General features: G+C 42.5%; 1 protein-coding gene across 1 annotated transcript in view; it reads right to left on the bottom strand.

Moving 5' to 3' along the window:
- Positions 1-21,464, bottom strand: part of LOC124606679 (homeobox protein B-H1) — a 455,998-nt gene that overhangs the window by 58,895 nt on the left and 375,639 nt on the right. The gene's annotated exons all lie outside the window — the stretch shown is intronic.

Below are 21,464 nucleotides of genomic sequence, written 5' to 3' on the forward strand. Positions count from 1 at the left end.
ACACCATCGCCAAAAATAATGGGACAAATTAGGAGTTCTAAGTACCATACCAAGAAACCGAATGGTTACAAGTGCCAGTCAATAAGTTTAAGAAGTTGATTCTTGCAAAAAAGGAAACGGCAACCAGCCGCTGTTAATAACGCTTTTTGTGTGCAAAAATAGCGGCGTCACTGGTTCATCTACAGACGGCTGCTCACGTTTCTATTACATTTGTCGTTGCTTGTACTGTATTAGTTGTTGGCTGTTTTTTTTTTAACCAACTAAAGTAAACAACAATAAATGTAATACCAACGCGAACAGCCGTTTGTTCGGAACCGGTAATGGCGCTATTTGTGTAAATAAATAGCATTGTTAATAGTGGTTGGTTGCTGTTTCTTTCTCTACAAGAATCAGTTTGTTATGTACACAGCCATGGACTCAAGAATGTCCGATTTCGACAAAACTACAGGAAGAAAGTTTTTGTTCCAAGTTCTATTAACACTCCGATATTACGTTTTATTTGTAATATTAAAAGAGCATAAATACAGCCATAGGTTTTTTGACGAGTAGAACTGTCGCCAAAAAAAAAAAAAAAAAAAAAAAAGCGCTCCCTCATCTTTTAAGTTTTGGGACTCCAGAAGGAAGAACAACTTGGCACAAAAACGATGCGCCATGTACTAACGCATGGCACCTAGATGAAGTGTAAGGGCATCCCACAGAGTACCGAGAACACAACAGCATTGAAAACGCGGTCTGTGAAAAGAACGTTTCCCGTTTCCAATCTTCCATTGTGTGCCGCAAATTTCGGACGGACCCTTTTTGAAAGCTCTAGATACTCAAATTGAAACATTTTGGAAGATATTCTTAAGTGATGTACTGAGCATTGATGTACACAGTGATTCTGGTACTCCTACTGATTTGCAACCTGCAGTACGTCTGTATCAGAAACAGTATCCAGTACTTAATCTTTCGTAAATGCTTCAGAAGCTTTATAACGGAAAGTTGTTATTTCTACACATCCGATTTTGATGTCTCCTTTCAGTTTCGTTGTTTCTGATGGTGAAACACGCTTTATAAGGCAACGTTTCTCACCATTTACGAAAGACTAAGTACCATAAACGGAATAAAGTTAGGGAGACATCCAAAACCTGTATGATTACACCGCTAATTACACGAAGGTAGATCGGAGACACTTGTGTAAGTATGGCAGAAGTAAGGTGTATCTTGATCCAAAAACACAGTTTAACTCATGGCCAATTCTCGCTTGTATTTTTTACATTAAGATTCCATTTGCTAACATTCACCCAAACGTCTGAGAGGGAAGTTATATCAATTACGTCACTGCCGCCTGTCAGGATGACGTTCCTAATATTGATATAGCGTGGGATGCATAAAATGAATCGGTAGGGGCAGTTTATTTTGACACATTTTATATGTTTTATTTCTGTTATTACCAGTATTAAAATCGTAAACATGTGTGGTGCACTAAAAGTTTGGCTGATGGACGGCAACTCCCCCCCTTCCCCCGCCCCCCTGCAGTGTTAAATTCTGGGTCCACACCGTCGGAGAAAGACAAGGTTCAAAAAAATGGTTCAAATGGCTCTGAGCACTATGGGACTTAACTTCTGAGGTCACCAGTCCCCTAGAACTAAGAACTACTTAAACCTAACTAACCTAAGGACATCACACACATCCATGCCCGAAGCAGGATTCGAACCTGGGACCGTAGCGGTCGCGCAGTTCCAGACTGTAGCGCCTAGAACCGCTCGGCCACCCCGGCCGGCGCGAAAGACAAGATTACCAGGTTAGAGCCCCAGCCTGGCACACAATTTTAATCTGCCACGAAGTTTCGAATCAGCACACACTCCGCTGAAGACTGAAGGATACTTTCCGGGTGGATTCAGTACTATATTAAATGTAAGCCGTTAAAATGAGAAACAATGCTCAGTAATTCTCACTCCGTTACATTTTTTCTTTGTACATACACACTGATGTAGTTGACAACATTAGGACTTCATAGCGTGAGACTTGACGTAATCTGTGATGATATCGGAGTGTCTAACGTAGACGGAGACGAGCGAGATGGGGAATTTCCTCGTTGGGCAGACGAAACAAGTGGCCCGCTGTGTGACAGATAATGAGGCCCTCCAGCGCTAACAACGGGCCCAATTTGCGTCACTCCCGAGGGCGCCATTAAACGAGACGTGGCTAGGCGGCTTACATTGTCCGCTGCTGAGCGTTCTCAGCCAGCGAGAGGCTTTTGTCGGCGGCACTGGAATTCACAGGAAGGTGCGGGGCAGACCGTAGCGAGTGTTTTCTGCCTCCAGCGCACGAGTGAGGTGCGAAGGAAGGAACACGTAAGCCTCGTTTCTGTCTTCTGACGGATTTGGTGCTGCCTGCCACGACTTCCTCTCCAACTCAAGTAGCACTTACACCCAAGGCCCTCAATTACACTGACGGAAAAAGTAATTAATATAGAATAATGAAATTTCGGGAATACATTTGTGTAACATATTTCATTGTTTGATATAGCAAGATCACAGATTAAGCGCGAGATAAGCCATTGCAAATGCGAAATGTTGGTATATTAATAATCGGTGTAAACGCCAGAATGTTGAATGCAAGCATGCAGACGTGCATGCATTTTGTTGCACAGGTGCTGGATGTCAGTTTGTGGGATGGAGCTCCATGCCTGTTGCATTTGATCGGTCAACATATGGACGGTTAATGCTGTTGGTGGATGACGCTGGAGTTGTCGTCCAATGACGTCCCATATGTGCTCGATTGGAGGCAGAACTGGTGATCGAGAAAACCAAGGCAACATATCGAAACTCTGTAGAACTTATCGGGCTACAACAGCGGCATGTGGGCGAGTGTTATCCTGTTGGAAAACACCGCCTGCAATGTTGTTCTTGAATGGCAGCGCAACTAAAGTCTCAAATGGCGGTGATCTGCGGTCAGTGGATGCACGCTACACGGCGACTTTCTCGGAGCTGTCGTTGAAGTAACGTATTTGTAACAGTTAGTTGCGTTACTGCGGTGATAACTGTTGCTCAAATTGCTGCTGCAGATGCAGTACGATGCGCCAGACCATACGCCGAACACGATGGTCTTGGTCTTCCCTCTCGGTAGTGCCACGTGGCCGTCTGCAGCCCGGTCTTCTTGCGACGGTACATTATCGTGATCACCGTTGCCAGCAATCAAGTACAGTGGCTACATTCCTACCAAGTCATTCTGCAGTATCCCAGGAGGAACTTCTAGTTTCACGTAGCCTTATTACGCGACCTCGTCAAAACTCAGTGAGGTGCTGATATCGGCGTCTTTGTGCCTTAAAGGCATTCTTGACTTAATCAACTGAACACGTCCAATCTAAAATGTAACTGACGCTCAACACCGCTACAGCGTTTATTTAAAGCAAACTTGATTTGCATCGTCAAAGCGGCGCTAGTAGCGTCACTGTTACGCGACTGGCACGAAATTGGAACAGGAATCATCTCTCAGATGTAGAAACACACCTACCAACTTTCGTTGGCATTTGTGTTGCACAACTCCGCATGGATGTTGCGATTCTTTTCCGTCACTGTATTTGTTCTGTGTCCACAGTTAGGAACGGTAAACAATTGTACCCACAAAGGACGCCACACGCCAGCTAGTATCCAGAATGGCGCCACATAGCACAGTTAGGGTCGATCAGTTGCAACATAGGCAGCGCTCTTTATTTTAATAGAAACCACATTATGTTTCCATCATGTAGCCATAAACTTAATCAAAATAAATAGGACGCATACTGGCGTTCGTGTAGCGTTCCTATATTGAAGCCACCATCTGCAGGGTAACGGTGTGTTTGCATGTGTTAAATCATTTCAAATATCGGGTAAAACGTTGCGTGCACAATGACATAACGCATGCAAATAACGTTCATAAGGATTCTGTATGCCTGTTGTTCGAAAAACGTGTGCAAATGAAATGGCTAGTTAAAGTTATATTGGAGATTACAATTATTCAATTCCAAGCTAGTTGAAGAAAAAATAGGATGAAATTGTGGAAAGGAAGTAGATACAATCATGCCATACAAAAATAAAGACTGAAATATAACCGCAGAAGACGAACGCAAAGTATGCCGCAGGACATATCAATCGTAGATTATTAAAACTTGGTAAAATTTACGATTGCACTAGGGTGTAAAAGAGGGCATTTTGTACGTAATGTGTTATGTAACGTACCATTGGAGATGTAATACTTGTTATTAACTAATGCATAACCTATAAATTATGTTTTACTTTGAATAAAATGTGGAGTAATAAACTTTGCAATGGTTTAATAGCAATGTAACATCCCCCCCCCCCCCCCCAATTTAGTGTTATTGGGCTCAACAGGAAAGCAAAAGTGAAAAACTTAATGAATGATAAAATAATCTCCCTATCTGTTACTGCATGAGTTTCATGCAACTATCGTGGATCGATAACTTGCATTTTCGCTCCTACTTGTAAAAAACGAAGTCTACTTTCTTCGATAGATATCTATTACTTCCCGTCTTTTGATAGATATCTAATACAGAAAATTACATTCAATTAAGATAGACTTCATTACTCATTGTCAGAAAGAATTTTTTTTGTTCTTCGATTTCCTTTCATTGTCTCTCACACCCTTTAAATCATATTTCAGAATTCATATTCATTTCTGCAAATAATGGCCTTTAACTCGGGAACACTTGCCTATTTCTCCGCTACGGCGTGGTAGGGGCCTGCACGCGGCTCACAAATCGTCCGATCCATTCGCTGATATAGGTGGGCCTATATCTGCCGCCACAGAAGGCGACACGGGAGATTAAACTCATATAGGGATTTCCATTAGCACGACCTTGGTTCTCTGCCAGGCCACTTGGGTGCTGCTAGTTTATCAATCCTTTATCATCTAGTTTTCCTATTGCATGATTTAAAGTCTTCCACACTTATTTTTATTTCGTAGCAAACGGAACCTGGTTTCATCGCATGGTGTTTCTGATTGTGACTTCTTGTGTGTATTGCACTCTGAGTTACATTGTAAACATGTTCGTATTGTGCTTGATTTCTGCTCAAATCCATAATACTGGGCGGAGTAAATGATTTCGTTTATGTTTTGTTTCATATAAAACAGAAGCTGGTTTCACCACATGGTGTCTGTGGACTTCCGTATATTTTTTGTTGCTTACGAATCCATGTGTGAACTGCTCACTTTAAAAGTATTGTAGGTATGTTGCTTTTGTTCTACTTTATTTTTGTTCGCATCCGTTTCCCATACTTTCTCGCAATTAATGAAGGCCACCGGAATTTTCTTTACGGTGAGAGGACCATTATAATACATTGATGTGTGCTATAGTGTGTTGTTTGTAGTACCCGTTAATTACGCGAAAACACATTTACGTAACTACTGTTGCATTTTTAGCATTTGCAAGAAAGAATGCTGTAGTTATTAAGACTACAAAGCGTACTCATCTACATCTACATCTGATCTCTGCAAGTAGTCACTCAGTGGCAACAAGCAACACCATTCAAAGCAGGTTTACATGCTAATTCCGTGACAAGATGCAATAAAGCTGAATGCCATTTCTGTCAAGAGCTGCTAACATGGAGCAATATACTTAGCAACGCATTTAAATCGAGCAGTTTACACACGGATTGGTAAGCAGTACTTAACAGACATGAGTCCACAGAATACCATGCCACGAAACAAGCTTCTGTTTTATATGAAACAAAAACAAATATGGGGTCATTTACCCCACCCAATGTTGGATTATAGATACGAGAAAAAATTAAGCAGAATGCGAGCAAAATATTTAGAATGCAATTCAAAGAGTGCAATGCGCACAAGAAAGTCCTAATCAGTAAAGGAATACGGCGAAACCAGCTTCTATGTCGTTTCACATCAGATGATTTTTAGGTTTTGACAAGTGCTACGTGGAATTATTTGCACCTGATGATGGGCGCACTATCGAAATTGCAATATTAGTTTTCACAAATAAATGATTTTATAGTCAAAAGATGACCATGATATCATTTACTAAATTTTACATGACTATGAACCACAGCTACGAGAAATTAATATTAGGTTTTGATTTAGATTCCTCGAATATACTACTTAGTAAACTCACAAAAACTTTTTCAAGTACAAACTTTTCCACCAGAATTCGAGGCTCGTAGGTTCATCCATAAAGTATAAATGAAAAAAATATTATCATCTAATACTCCTATTTCGCAAAGCAAGAAAACGGATTTTCGCGCCAAATCTGCCCGTATTCGAAGTTCACTGTCAGACCACTAGGAACGCTACTGTAGTTCTGTTTCTGCATAGTAAAACGGGCCTTTGGTGTTCTGTCGTTATCCATCAGTTCCAGTTATCACACCTGTTCCAGTTGCAGTTATCAACGAGGCACCAACAAGCATCATGACGTTGCCACAGTCACTGTCGAGTGTTGCAGTGTATATCCATGGACTGAACTTGATGCCGTCCATAAACTTTTCTGGGCTTTTGGACTTGATGGGGCATTTCAGTTTTTGCAATGAAGAAACAGAGGCACGTGGACATCTTGCACAGACGGCTGTTGCAGGATTATGATCACCCAAATTTTGCCAAAGTTGTTTCGGTTACGCTGTAGAAGTTTCACTGTGAACCCCTTACAGACCCTCCATTCAGTTCCGATCTCTCCTCGTGAGATTTCCTTATTTTTGGAGCCCTGAAGAAACATCTGAGGCTGTCGATCTACTTCGGATGAAGAGGTAAGCTCCTGTGTACAGTCATGGTACAGTGGGCTACTGCAGACAATTTTCCAAGAGGGTACCGACCGTCTTGTCTGACCGCGGGATAAATATATTTACAGTTTTGTCGATTACTTTAGAAATAATAAACAGGTTAGTTACTTTTTTAAGATATTCATATTTCCTCACTCGCTATGCGCAAACGATTAATCCTACAGAAAAAATGAACAAGACTTTTTTTTGTAGGAAAGCTAATATTAAATTTTGTCTTGGGATACGTTTTTGCTGGAGGTCACAGTTTTCGTTTACTCAAGAGAAACGTACAATTGTGACCTTCGAAAACTCGACAGCTGTAGCCCACAGCGAAGACCTATCCCAGCACAGAATTTTACTGGATTAGATTTTCTACATAAACGTCCAGTTCATTTTTGTGTAGGACTAATAGTTTGCTTGTAGCGCAGCGAGCATGAAAATATGAAAATTTTGCCCGTGGATTTTGAAGGCATTGCGGAGTCTATAAAACTCATAGGTAGCGGCAGCTGAATCACCCTCAAATGAAAGATGGATTAGCAGTGAAAGACAAGTAAAGTGGAAAGTGTTTCTGGCGTTACATTCAGTATTAGGAAACATAGGAGAGTGCAATACTAGACGACCGAAGAAAACATTGGGAAGTAATAGACATTCCATCTGTATGATCGAATACAGAGGCAGCAAGCACAATGGTACACGTGGCAGTGTTTTACGCCGTAAAAATGCTGTGTAGGCAGACACTGATAACTGTAGCAGTCCTATGTTGTGTCCACAGAGTAGATAAGGTTCTATGGGACATAAGTCCCGTGGGGATGAAATGTTTGCCTCCCTGCAATCAAGCCACATTCCACGGCTTACTGTCTGGTGCAAGCCTCGTTCAGTTCTTCCAGGCGAGTATGTTTCACTCATATCACTATATGTATGTCAACATCTACATCTGTACTCTGCAAACCGTAGTGAAACGCATAGCCGAAGGTACTTCCATCGTACAACGTGTAGGGATCTCTTTCCATTCCATTAGCTTATAGAGCGCGAGAAGAATGATTGCTTAAATGCCTCTGTGCGCTTCGTAGCTGCCACGGCCTTTCCAGACAGCAATGAATAAATACACCATGCACACGCTAAAATTCGAATTATTTACAGGACTTATTTTGCAAGTTGTCTATCACTTCCGAGTTTATGGAGTGGCAATTTTCATACGCAGCAGTTCACACTAACTCGTAACTGATAGAGCAGTAACAACCTCTGCCGAATGTGTTGCAGAAAGACAATAACTGTCAGTCGCGTGTGGTGCGGGTAGCGTCTATTCTGCTCATTAGGCGCCGCGAGAAACGCATTTAGGTTCGTACTTGACATCGTTTCAGTCACCTGAAAGTAACCTGTCGGTGGATAGTGCAACAAGGGTTACTACAATGACTGCATCAGTAACTGATCAAGTAACCATAATTATGAACGGGGAAAAGTGTGATGTTGCTGTAAAACACCTTGGTCTATCAGCCCATTTATGCCAAATAATAAAAGTAAAATCGATATGGTAAAATTCCCTAATGTGCTAGGTTACAAGAGACGTTTATCAGAAATCAAAATACAAGATTTTTCAAAATAACTAGCAAATTAAAGATAAGATGATCTGTAAGAGAAACCAATATAAATGCGAATTTCTCTAAATTCTCGCATTATTTAAATTTACCGGAGTGCCCGTGCGGTTCTAGGCGCTACAGTATGGAGCCGAGTGACCGCTACGGTCGCAGGTTCGAATCCTGCCTCGGGCATGGATGTGTGTGATGCCCTTAGGTTAGTTAGGTTTAATTAGTTCTAAGTTCTAGGCGACTGATGACCTCAGAAGATAAGTCGCATAGTGCTCAGAGTCATTTAAATTGAACTTTAAGAAGACATTTCTCAGAGTATCCATTTCAGCATCACTGTCTCACAAAAATAAAAGGATAACCGCAGGTATTAAGAAGTTCTCCCAAACCGTTAAATACCTCAGTTCCTCGAAAAAGAGAGTAATGAGCCAGAGTCCCTGAATTTCTGGCGTAGGTACAAAAAATTTGCAGCCAGGTGCTGATTGCTGTAAAAAGTTATATAATGACGAAATAATACATAAGCAGAGAATGAAAGCAAAACAGTCTGGGAAGTCGTAAAAACGGAAACAGAAAGAGACAAACAAATGTATAATGACATAATGATGAGCGAGGAGGATAAAGAATGATCCACACCGAGAAAATATAAAAATGCGGTAAATGAAGCAGGCAAAGGGAAATACAACCGTCTAAAAAATCTAATTCGCAGGAAGTGCAAAATTGCTAAGCAGGAATGGCTAGAGAACGAATGTAAGGATTTTGCATACATCACTAGGTGAAAGATAGATACTTCCTACAGGAAAATTAAAGAGACCTTTGGAGAAAAGAGAAGCAGCTGTATGAGCATTAAGGGTTCAGATGGAAAACCACTCCTAAGCAAAGAAGGGAAAGCTGAAACGTGAAGGAGTATATATAGGGTCTCTATAACGGTCGTAGATTGGCACTGGCAATATTATAGAAACAGAAGAGGACGTAGATGAAGATGAGATGCGAGACGTGATACTGCGAGAAGAATTTGACACAGCACTGAAAGATCTAAGTCGAAAAAAGGCCGCAGAAGTAACGACATTCCGTCAGAACTACTGACAGCGTTCGGAGAGCCAGCCATGACCAGACTTTTCCATCTGGTGTGCAAGATGGATGAGACAGGTGAATTACCCTCAGACTACAAGAAGAATATAGTAATTCCAATTCCAAAGAAAGCAGTTGTTGTCAGGTGTGAATATTACCGAAATATGGTCATGGTTGCAAAATGCTACATATTACCGAAATATTGGTTTAATAAGTAATGGTTGCAAAATGCTAACACGAAGTTTTTACCGATGAATGGAAACATTGGTAGAAGCCGACCTCGGGGGAGATCAGTTTGGATTCTGGAGAAATGTAGGAACACACGAGGCAGTACTGATCCTACGACGTATCCTAGAAGATAGGTTGAGGAAAGGCAAATCTAAGTCTACGACGTTTGTAGACTTAGAAATAGCTTTTGACGATGCTGACTGGAATATTCCCTTCGAAATTCTGAAGGCAGCAGAAGTAAAATGCAGGGAATGAAAGGCTATTTACAACTTGTAAAAAAACAAAACGGCAGTTACAAGAGTCGAGGTGCATGAAAAGGAAGGGAGTGAGACAGTGTTGTGGCCAGTTCCCGATCTTATTCTATCTGTACGTTCATCAAGCAGAAAAGGAAACCAAAGAAATATTTGGAATAGGAATTATGGTTCAAGGAGACTAAGTAAAAACTTTTAAGTTTGCCAATGATATTGTAATTCTGTCACAGACGCCAAAGGTCTTGGAAGAGCAGTTCAACGGAATGGACAGTTTCTTGAAAGGAGGATATAAGATGAACATCAACAAAAGCAAAACAAGGAGAATGGAATTTAGTCTAATTAAATAAGGCGATGCTGAGGGAATTAATTAGGAAACGAAACACTTAAAGTAGGAGAGGAATTTTGTTATTTGAGCAACAAAATAACTAAGGATAGGCGAAATAGAGAGAATGTAAAATGTAGACTAGCAATGGCAAGAAAAGCGTTTCTGCTGAAGAGAACATTCTTAACACGGAATATAGATTTAAGCGTCAGGAAGTCTTTTACGAAAGAATTTGTATGGAGGTGAAACATGGAGATAAACAGTTTAAATAAAAAGAGAATAAGATCTTTTGAAATGTCGTGCTACCGAAGAATGCTAAAGGTTAGATGGGTAGATCACGTAACTAATGAGGAGGTACTGGACGGAGCAGAGGAGAAAAGAAATTTTTGGCACAACCTGACTAGGAGAATGGATAGGCCGAAAGCACACTTTCTGAGACATCAAGGGATCACCAATTTAGTACTGGAGGTGAGTGTGGGGGGTAGAAATCGCAGAGGGAGACAAAGAGATGAAAACAGTAAGCAGATCCAGAAAGAGACAGGTTGCAGTAGTTATCCAGAGATGAAGAGGTTTGCACGTGATACAGTATCATGGAGAGCTGCTTCAAATCAGTCTCTATGTGAACGAGTGTGTTTCAAGTATTGCAGAGAAGTTACAGCAAAAATTCAGTAAAGATGTACAAAAACTTAAACATAAAGTCAGTAGGTTCAGACGAAGTACCAATGTGTGTACCGAAACAACGCATAGACAGTATACAAGCTCCCTTAACAAACATAAACCGAGCGAGGTGGCGCAGTGATTAGCACACTGGACTCGCATTCGGGAGGACGACGGTTCAAATCCGCGTCCGGCCATCCTGATTTAGGCTTTCCGTGATTTCCTAAATCACTTCAGGCAAATGCCGGGATGGTTCCTTTGAAAGGGCTCGCCGACTTCCTTCCCTAATCTGATGAGACAGACGAGCTTGCTGTTTGGTCCCCTCCCCCAAATCAACCAACTAACCGACAGTAAACAAACCTTTCACATCAGGGAAATTTCTAGAATATTTTAAACAGGCAAGTGTGGAATCTCTGCTAAAGAAAAGTAACGCAGAAGACATTTACCAGTCCATTCCCCAACTGTCACCATTCTCAAAAATAATGGATTCAATTATGAAAAACAGATTAATTAATAAGTTACTTGATACATACAACGTTTTAAATGAATTATTCTTTCGTTTCCGAAGTGGTAGAAGTATGGAATTAGCCATAGTAGAAATCACAAAAGTGGCACTTGATGCTCTTGACAAAGATGAGCGTGTCACGGGAATATTTTTAGATCTTTCAAAGGCTTTTGATACTGTTCATCCATAAGTAAGCTAGAAGCATTAGTAATAAGAGGAGAGCTAATAACTGGTACCCATGATACCCCGGACATGGTGTACAAAGAGCACAGATAATACATATCTCAACTAAGTCTAAAGTTTTAGTAAAACACTTATAAGAGCCAAAATACATTAAAACTTATAAGAGCCAAAATACATTAAAACAAGAGTTCCTCAGTGTAGCATTTTACGACCAATACTGTTCCTGATTTACACCAATTATTTTCCCATTAGTGTTAGGCAGCAATATTACAGTCGCTGACAAGACAAGAGAACTCCTTGTAAAGAAAGAAAATGAAAGCCTTAAGGAAGTTTGCAATTGGTCAATAAGCAATAAAGAGACACTGAATATATAGAAAGCAAATGCTATGAATTTCAATTTGAAGAGGGAGAATGACACAACTAATTTAAATGTAGATGGCACCCCTATAGACAGTGTAACAAACACAATATTTCTAGGAATGAACGCTGATTCTCGGCTGAAGTGATGTGAAAACGCAAAGATACTTGCAAGCAGAATGTCATCAGCATGTTATGCCTTTAGACACTTGTCATCAGTGTGTAACAGCCGGTGTCTTTTACCTACATATTATCCATATGTACACCCTGTTCGTAGCTATGGCATTCTTCTCTGGAGATCAGATGCACAAAATATGAACACAGCTTTCAGACTGCAGAAAAGGGCCATAAGAATAATAAAGAAAAATAGCGGTCGAGCTCATTGTAAACATCTGTTCCAAACAGCGAGGATTTTAAGAGCACCGTCTGAGTACATTTACCAAAAAGTTGTACAAATAAAAAATAACATGAGTAATTACTGTACAAACAGCTCTACTCCTGACCATGGAACAAGATCTAGGTCGAACTTACATTTTCTACCAACGAATAAAACTGTACTATAAATGACCAATGAAGAGAAAAGAAATTTCTAAACCAAATATATTTAAAATGGCAGTTAAAAAGTACCTGCTAAACTGAACATTCTCTACAATGAAGGACTATTTAGATAGCACACAGTAGAGGTTTGTTAAAAAAATATAACAGAAGTAAATATAAAACATCTAACATTCCAAATAACTCTTTCCCACTACATTTTCTTCCTTCTTTTTTCCTTTTCTGGAAAAACTTACGCCCAAAGCTATGCAGTTTACACACATCCAAAAAAGTTTTGCGTCACCTGGGTTCCCAGAGTTCCGGAACCTGTACAGAAAATTGGAATAGAGCTCAACATCATTTCCGCCCTTTTTACTGCTCATGAGAACCACACATTGCATCATACAATGAAGGCTTTCACGACCGGATGGTACTGTTGTTGATAGTTCTTCCGGGCTATATGGCCGTGGTCCATGGAATAGTTCTATTCCTAACATTTCGTCCAATACTACGTTGGACATCCTCAGAGGTATGACTGGTACTGGAGTCCTGCCGACTGACGAGTCGGGCGTCGCCGAGCGGCCTAAATACCGAGGAAAGTGGACGTGGTCTAGCTTGACAATAGTAGCAGAGAGAAAACTAGTCAAAGATAAAATGTGACTATCGATAATAGTCCGTCATAGATAAAAATCATTTATCGATTCTGTAACGCCACTGTCCATATCTCGCTTACTATGTTACTATGTGCAAGCTAGACCACGCCCACATTCCTCGGTATTTAGGCCGCTCTCCGACGGCCGACTCGTCAGTCGGCAGGACTCAACAGCACCAGTCATACCTCTGAGGATGTCCAACGTAGTATTGGACGAAACGTTAGGAATAGAAGTATTCCATGGACCACGGCCATATAGCCCGGAAGAATTATCAACAACAACACACATTGCATGTTGTACCACCATACAGCGAGGCCTTCAGAGGTGGTGGTCCAGATGGCTGTAGCCACCGGTACCTCTAATACCCAGTAGCACGTCGTCTTGCATTGATGAGTGCCTGTAATCGTCGTGGCATACTATCCACATGTTCATCAAGCCACTGTTTGTCCAGATTGTCCCACTCCTCAACGGCGATTCGGCGTAGATCCCTCAGAGTGGTTGGCGGGTCACGTCGTCCATAAACAGCCCTTTTCAATCTATCCCAGGCATGTTCGATAGGGTTCATCTCTGGAGAACACGCTGGCCACTCTAGTCGTTATCCTGCAGGAAGTCTTTCACAAGATGTGTACAATGGGGACGCGAATCGTCGTCCATGAAGACGAATACCTCGCCAATATGCTGCCGATATGGTTGCACAATCGGTCGGAGGATGGCACCCACGTATCGTACCGCCGGTGTGGCCGAGCGGTTCTAGGCGCTTCAGTCTGATACCGCGCGACCGCTATGGCCTCAGGTCCGAATCCTGCCTCGGGCATGGATGTGTGATATGTCCTTAGGTTAGTTAGGTTTAAGTAGTTCTAATTTCTAGGGGACTGATGACCTCAGAAGTTAAGTCGCATAGTGCTCAGAGCCATTTGAACCATTTGTACCGCGCTGCATGATGTCGTGGTTGCAAAGATGGACCTCGCCATGAACGTCGGGAATAAAGTTGCGCATCATGCAGCCTATTGCGCACAGTTTGAGTCGTAACATGACGTCCTGTGGCTACACGAAAAGCATTATTCAACAAGATGGCGTTGCTGTCAGGGTTCCTCCGAGCCATAATCCGTAGGTAGCGGTCATCCACTGCAGTAGTAGCCCTTGGGCGGCCTGGGCGAGGCATGTCATCGACCGTACCTGTCTCTCTGAATCTCCTCCATGTCCGAACAACATCGCTTTGGTTCACTTCGAGACGCCTTGACACTTCCCTTGCTGAGAGCCCTTCCAGGCAAAAAGTAATAATGCGAACGCGATCGAACCGCGGTATTGACCGTCTAGGCATGGTTGAACTAGAGACAACACGAGCCATGTACGTCCTCCCTGGTGGAATGACTGGAACCGGGGTGATGCAAAACTCTTTTTGATGTGTGTATAACACTAACACCTTATCCTCTTCCTGAGCTCAACATCTTAATTGTCGTAACAGATGCTGACTCAGTTTTTCTGGCTAGCAAATGGGAAGTTGCGGTGCACAAAATGGTCCTGACGTCAGCTAATACTGTATGTAGTGTTATGGAGCAATGTGTGTACAGTATGTGCAGTGGCTGGGAGTGAAACATTAATGAATAGTGTAGTATTAGCCTTTTATCATTACAAATAACTTATTTGTAAAACAGTATTGTACACCATCCTGATTTAGGTTTTCCATGGTTTCACTAAATTACTTCAGGCAAATGCCGGGATGGTTCCTACAATAAGGCCATGGCCGACTACCATGCTTGTTATTCTATACCTGTAAGTCTGCAAATGTCTGTACATGTGAATTACTTTATTTTTGTTGTTCTTAAAATGTAATATCAAGTCATGTCCAATATCCTTTGGATATATGTGAAATACACACCAAAACATTCTAAAGTAAAGCTTTGAGTAACTTGAATATTGGTTTGAAAGCTACAGTGCTTTACTAAGGATTGTCCTACTGGAGGTGGCACGCACTTGCATTCCTCTGACAGTTCAACTGATTTACCCAGCCAAATAACAAGAAGCCTTAAGCGTAACGTGGACTCCAAACCATGGTATAACAAACGCTTCTGGAAGATATTGATTACACATTAAGGCATCTAACAGACAGAATAAGAGGTAATATAAAACGTTACTTAGATCATTAGTACTCCTCTAGTTTTAATTATATTCTTTAATTTAAATAAAAGACGTGATGAACCTGTATTACTGTACGTTAAGACACACACACACACACACACACACACACACACACAAAGAGAGAGAGAGAGAGAGAGAGAGAGAGAGAGAGAGAGAGAGAGAGAGAGAGAGAGAGAGGGGGGGGGGCAGCCACTTACCACATTTTCCGCCACTTCTTGCGAAACATTTCACTGCATCGACATATCGTCTTACTTCTCTTTTCAATAAGTTACGATTTCCGTTATAATTTTCGGGACTGTAGTTAATAAAGCGATGGATGCTTTAATATCTTGGTAAATTTAGACAAAACAGTCGCTCTGTATTTAAATGTCTGCCCCTTGGTGTACTTCCATTCGTCAAAACCTTGTTTCTACATAAATTACATATCTGAAAATCTTTACGGTTAATAGTATTAAATGAGTTAATTTGGCTGTCAAGAACAGAACAACATTATCCTTAAGATCATTATCTTAGTAGCGCATCAAATTAATTTGCTTTCTTAGAGTTCTTCCTTACTAGATGTTACCATGCTGGACATAACTGTAAAAGAATGCAGACAATATTTCTGGATGCATACGTACAGTACAGGTGTTAATGGCGATAAAAACAATTACAGAGCCCTATAATAGACGAATATTCAACATTTTTTATTTGATGGCTGTGTGAAACAGTGTGTAGGAAAATGTAATGTTCAAATGCTATCGTGGGTATTTTTTTCCGAAATACATCTAGTATAAGAGTTTATGAAGTAGTCTTTCTCTGGAAAGTGCGTGGCAGCCGGCTGATTGGTCAATAAATGCTGTCAAAGTCTTGAGGGTTTCCTGGAACCCCGATGCGTACACAGTGTCAGACTCACCACTTGATCTGTACGGCTCCTCCATGGTCTAAATCAAGCTTAGTCAATACGGATATTGGCTCCCCTTCAAGAACACAGAGTTTTTTAGCGCCAACGTAGGGAAGCAAACAGCTCTAGAGCTTTTCGGATTTCCTTTCTCCCCGTGTGTCTGCCACATTCAGTACCAAGTTCCGTTCCTAACCTGACACGCTGCACCATTCCGCAGGTTTGTCTTCTAATGAATTGCCTCGAGACTTCAGATTCGCCTGAACAGAACTATATCCGCAGGAAACCCAGAACTTGTACTGTCTTCTGACAATGGGCATTTCTTCTTGTACAAGGGTCTTAGAGTTGGACGTCATATGTAATTTACTTTCTGAAGTCTCCTCGTAAGCACCCTTCATGGATTGGGTTAAAAAATGGCTCTGAGCACTATGGGACTTAACATCTGAGGTCATCAGTCCCCTAGAACTTAGAACTACTTAAACCTAACTCACCTAAGGACATCACACACATCCATGCCCGAGGGAGGATTCGAACCTGCGACCGTAGCGGTCGCGCGGTTCCAGACTGTAGCGCCTAGAACCGCTCGGCCACCCCGGCCGCCCATGGATTGGGTCTTAAGCCTGTTGCGAATGGCCTACTGCTGGCTACAAGGCAATACGAGGAGCGAGCTACAATCGTGGGACTAGTGATTAGTATGATGCCAGTCCTTCCAGCGATTATTGCAAGTAGGTGAATTGTAATGGCGCGGCTGCTTCTTTATTCAAACAGTTCGTCAACTAGCTTCGCGAGGCTGCGTCGACCCCGCTGCCAACATCTCTACGTCGGAGAAAATCTGAGGGGGCGATCTGAGGGCGTACCGTGAGTCGAACCTGGGTTCTTCCAAAACTAAGGCAACAACATTAAACATTCGGCTATGGAGCCGACCGAGTCACCTTGTATGATGCGTAAATACGTACACGAGACAGTCACATTGTGGCCCCGCCTAATTTCGATGTCAACGTGCAATAACCACTCACACACGGAGGGTGGCAGCACTAGCAGTGGAGGCTATATAAAGCGTGTGGGGAGGGGTGTGGGGGCGCAAGAAACAGAGCAGCCATTGTCGTAATGCGGAAACGGAGCGGGTTATCTGGCGTCCAGAAGGGAATGATCATTGGCTTTCGGCCCAAGGGTGGAAGCATTTCCGAAACGGATAAGTTTGTAAACTGTTCGCGTGCCGCTGTGGTTAAAGTACAACGCGCACGGCAAAATGGCTCTAACCGAAACCGGCGCCGAGGCAACCTTGGTGCACCAAGGGCCATAGATGACAGGGATGAACGACAGCTGCGGAGATGTGTACGGGCGAATAGATGTGTGAGTGTTGAGCAACTGATCGCCCAGATGAACAAAGAGGTTACCACCAGTGCCTCCTCAATGACCGTTCAGCGGACGTTGCTGTGTATGGGCCTCCGCAGCAGGTGCCTGGTTCATGTACCCTTGCTGACTGCTGCTCATCGGCGACAAAGGCTCGAATTTGCGCGCCGATACCGCATCTGGACGTCCATACTGAATAGCGACATGTGGCCTTGTCAGATGGATCACGTTTTATGCTCTATGGGACAGATTGCCGTTGGCATGTATGACCCTGCAACAATCGTCATAAGGGTCTAGATTGGGCCGGCCGAAGTGGCCGAGCGGTTCTAGGCGCTACAGTCTGGAACCGCGCGACCGCTACAGTCGCAGGTTCGAATCCTGCCTCGGGCATGGATGTGTGTGATGTCCTTAGGTTAGTTAGGTTTAAGTAGTTCTAAGTTCTAGGGGACTGATGACCTCAGAAGTTAAGTTCCATAGTGCTCAGAGCCATTTGAACCATTTTTTTGGTCCAGATTGGAGGAGAGAGTGTTTTGGTGGGGATCAAGTACGCATCTATCCTTGTGGACCATGTCCACCCCCACCAATCAGTTTGTTTTTCCTTAGCACGATGACATCTACCAGCAGGACAAAGCAACGCGTCACACAACGTGGTTCACACGGCACCAGGGTGATTCTACTGAACTCCCATGGCCACCAAATTCCACTGATTAAAACCCAATCGGGAATCGGTGGAACCACATCTATCTGGCTCTTCGCACAATGGATCCTAGCGCAGTTGACCACGACCCTTGAGTCGGCATGACCCCACGTACCAGTTGGTACCTTCCAGAACTCCACTGACTGTCATCCTACACGTCTCGCAGCGGTCCACACTGCAAAAGGTGGTTGTTCAGGCTTTTCACAAGTGGTCGTATTGTGAGTGCAAAGTATAAAGTGGTATGGCTGTTCAGAAAATGTGTCTTAGTAATTCGCTTTGTGTACAGTGAAAGAGCTGACACCGGCGTCCGAGCGCGAGCGCTGTCACTTGCTGCGGCTTCCGGAGCGACGCGCCGCGAGACACGTAGGGCGGGGCAGCATTAGGATGCGCGGGGGCGGCGCCGCGGGGTTTTTGGCAGCGGGTCGCAGGAGGAATGGCCGCGGCCGCGAGACGTGACGCCGGGGGCGGCTGCCGACCGGACGCCGCCGCCGCCGCCGCTGCCACAGGGGTCGGCTTTCATTAGCCGACGCTTAAGATTCTGCTGGGACCGCCGCCGCATCACTGCCCAGATGCTGTCGACCAGAACTGTTGCCCTTGACGCATCCTGACAACCAGCACCGTGTCATCACCGCACATACGTCCGTGAACTTGGCGACTCTCACAACCCTTATGACTACGCAGTGGCGTAACTGTCGCAACTGGCACCAAGGACAAATTTCGACTTTGTTCCGCTTATATACTTTGGAGTTCTCTGTAGACTTGTGTGGCTGCGAGACCTGGACCGCGAGAGCTAGTGACAAGAGCCGAATTGATGCCTTTCACATGTGGAAGAGAAAACTGAGGATCTTTTACATGACTATCACTTTGGCTTTAGGAAATATAAAGGCACCAGAAGGCAGTTCTGACCTTGCAACTGATAAGGGAAGCAAGACTGAATAAAAAACGAGACACGTTCAGAGGATTTGTCGACCTGGCAAAGGCTTTCAACAATGTAAAATGGTGCAAGATGTTCTCAATTCTGAGAAAAATAAGGTTAGGCTAAAAGGAAAGACGGGTGGTATACAATATGTACTGACAGACCAAGAACGAAGTACACGGATTAAAAAGCGTGTAAGACAGGAATGTAGTTTTTTGCGCCTGCTGTTCAACCTATACATTGAGGAAGCAATGACGGAAATAACAGAAATGTTAAAGAGGAGGATTAAAATGCAGGGCGAAAGGTTATCGATGTTAAGATTCGCTGATGACATTGCTATCCTCAGTGAAAGTGAAGAAGAATACAAGCTCTATTCAGTCGAATAATCGGTGTAATGAGTATAGTACATGGACTGAGAATAAATCGAAGAAAGACGAAAGTGATGAAAAGTAGCAGAAGTGAGAGCAGTGAGAGACTTAACATCAAAATTGCTGATAACGAAGTAGATGAAGTTAAGGAATTATGCTACCTACGTAGCAAAATAACCCATGGTGGAAGGAGCAAGGAAGATACAAAAAGCAGACTAGTACAGGCAAAAAGGGCACTCCTGGTCAAGAGAAGTCTGCTAGCGTCTAACATAGGCCTCAATTTGAGGAAGAAATTTCTAAACATGTAGGTTTGGAGCACAACATTGTGTGGCAGTGAAATATGGACTGTGGGAATACCAGATCGGAAGGGAGTCGAAGCATTTGAGGTGCGGTGCTGCAGAAGAATATTGAAAACTAGACGGACCGATAAGCTAGGGAATGAGGAGGTTCTACGCAGAATCAGTGAGGAACGGAACATATGAACTGACAAGAAGAAGGGACAGGATGATAGGGCATACGTTTATGCAAATATTTACGTAATAAACAATACTAATTAACAACAAAGCGTAATGATTCTCAATCTAATGTATATTATAAACCACGATTCGTAATTAACCTTCATAATCAACAAACCAAGGAAGCAACACTGAATTTCAAGAAGCACGTAATTTAGGGAATTTCATATTACAAAAACTATTTACCTTATCTGAAATTCACTCAAAAACTGAAACTTATCTTGACCACCGAATTTATTGAATTTATTCTGTTTTACGCGTTTCGGCCTTAAGCCGTTCTTGCAAGCTCTTCAAGAAAAATACATGAATTTTATATCTCACTGGAAAAGTCAGTCGACGGGAATCAGGTAAAACTTTTCATCTAACGTGCTAGATGGAGGATTATTCGACATAAGTAAGAATTATATTCCATCGTAAATAACAGATCCAAACCACAACTGGTTCCCTTCGTTGTCATGTTCTAAACCGCACTTACAATTTTATACTGTCAAATTAATTAAATAGCACGAGACACACCACAGAGTTGAGAAACATATAATACAATTTTCATGTTGATGAGATCGCTCAGAATGTTACACGCTTGTCAAATTACACGTACTATTTACGGAAAAGTTTGCAATATCATATCTCCGCATTTAAGCGCCGTTATTATAACATCTAATTCATGTAAAAGAAACATCAATATCCGTACTAATTTTTAGACTATATTGAATTTTGCTAAGACCTATATCTGAAGTTAATACTGTAATTGATCATTTCACACAGGACGTGTTTTAAAGACCGCAAGCATTTCTGAGACAAAAGACCCTGGAAATGTGTATCTGCTAGAGATCACGGCGTGTGTAACTGGTTCTGTAAAATCTGCTGTTGCGTAACACTGAAGTGATGCAATGGCTAAGCTGGGTAGCTATCAACCTAACAATTAATAAATAATTATGTCTACCGACACAAAAGTACTTTACTTAATTAAGTAACGTCCGAGAAAATTATCATAAGAAAACTTTACGAAAACTGAATCTGAAAACACAACGGAGTTCGACGGAAACGATACAACGAAATTAAGTGCCAACCTTGCTTATGCATATATGTAGCCTCTCTGCCATCTTGCAACATCAGGATTTTGTCGTGTTCAACTCACGTCCTACGAGAAACAAGAACGCTGAGTACAGTTCACAAGAGGTCTAGTTACTTAAGAATGGTTGAAGAAATGAGGTCACGGCACTCAGCAATGAGTCAAGCGACTAATGGTGATAGATATATCATTCCCAAAAAGAATACTTCTGCGATGTAAATGATAAACCGTGAAATACTCGGCCATCAACTCAGAGAGGAAATGAGACACTGCAGCATCCGTGGCAAATTCACTAATGAAGACGACGCAGAACAGGTCAGAGGAACTGGGTGTGCCCCGCTCAGTTTTGCACAAGCAAGTAAAAGAGGAATTACGCGCATATCGATTGTGTATTCAGGAGTTGTCGGAAGACGATTTAAGACGAAAGAAGGATGCAC

This window comes from Schistocerca americana, chromosome 3 (assembly GCF_021461395.2).
Source record: "Schistocerca americana isolate TAMUIC-IGC-003095 chromosome 3, iqSchAmer2.1, whole genome shotgun sequence".
Lineage (NCBI taxonomy): Eukaryota > Metazoa > Arthropoda > Insecta > Orthoptera > Acrididae > Schistocerca > Schistocerca americana.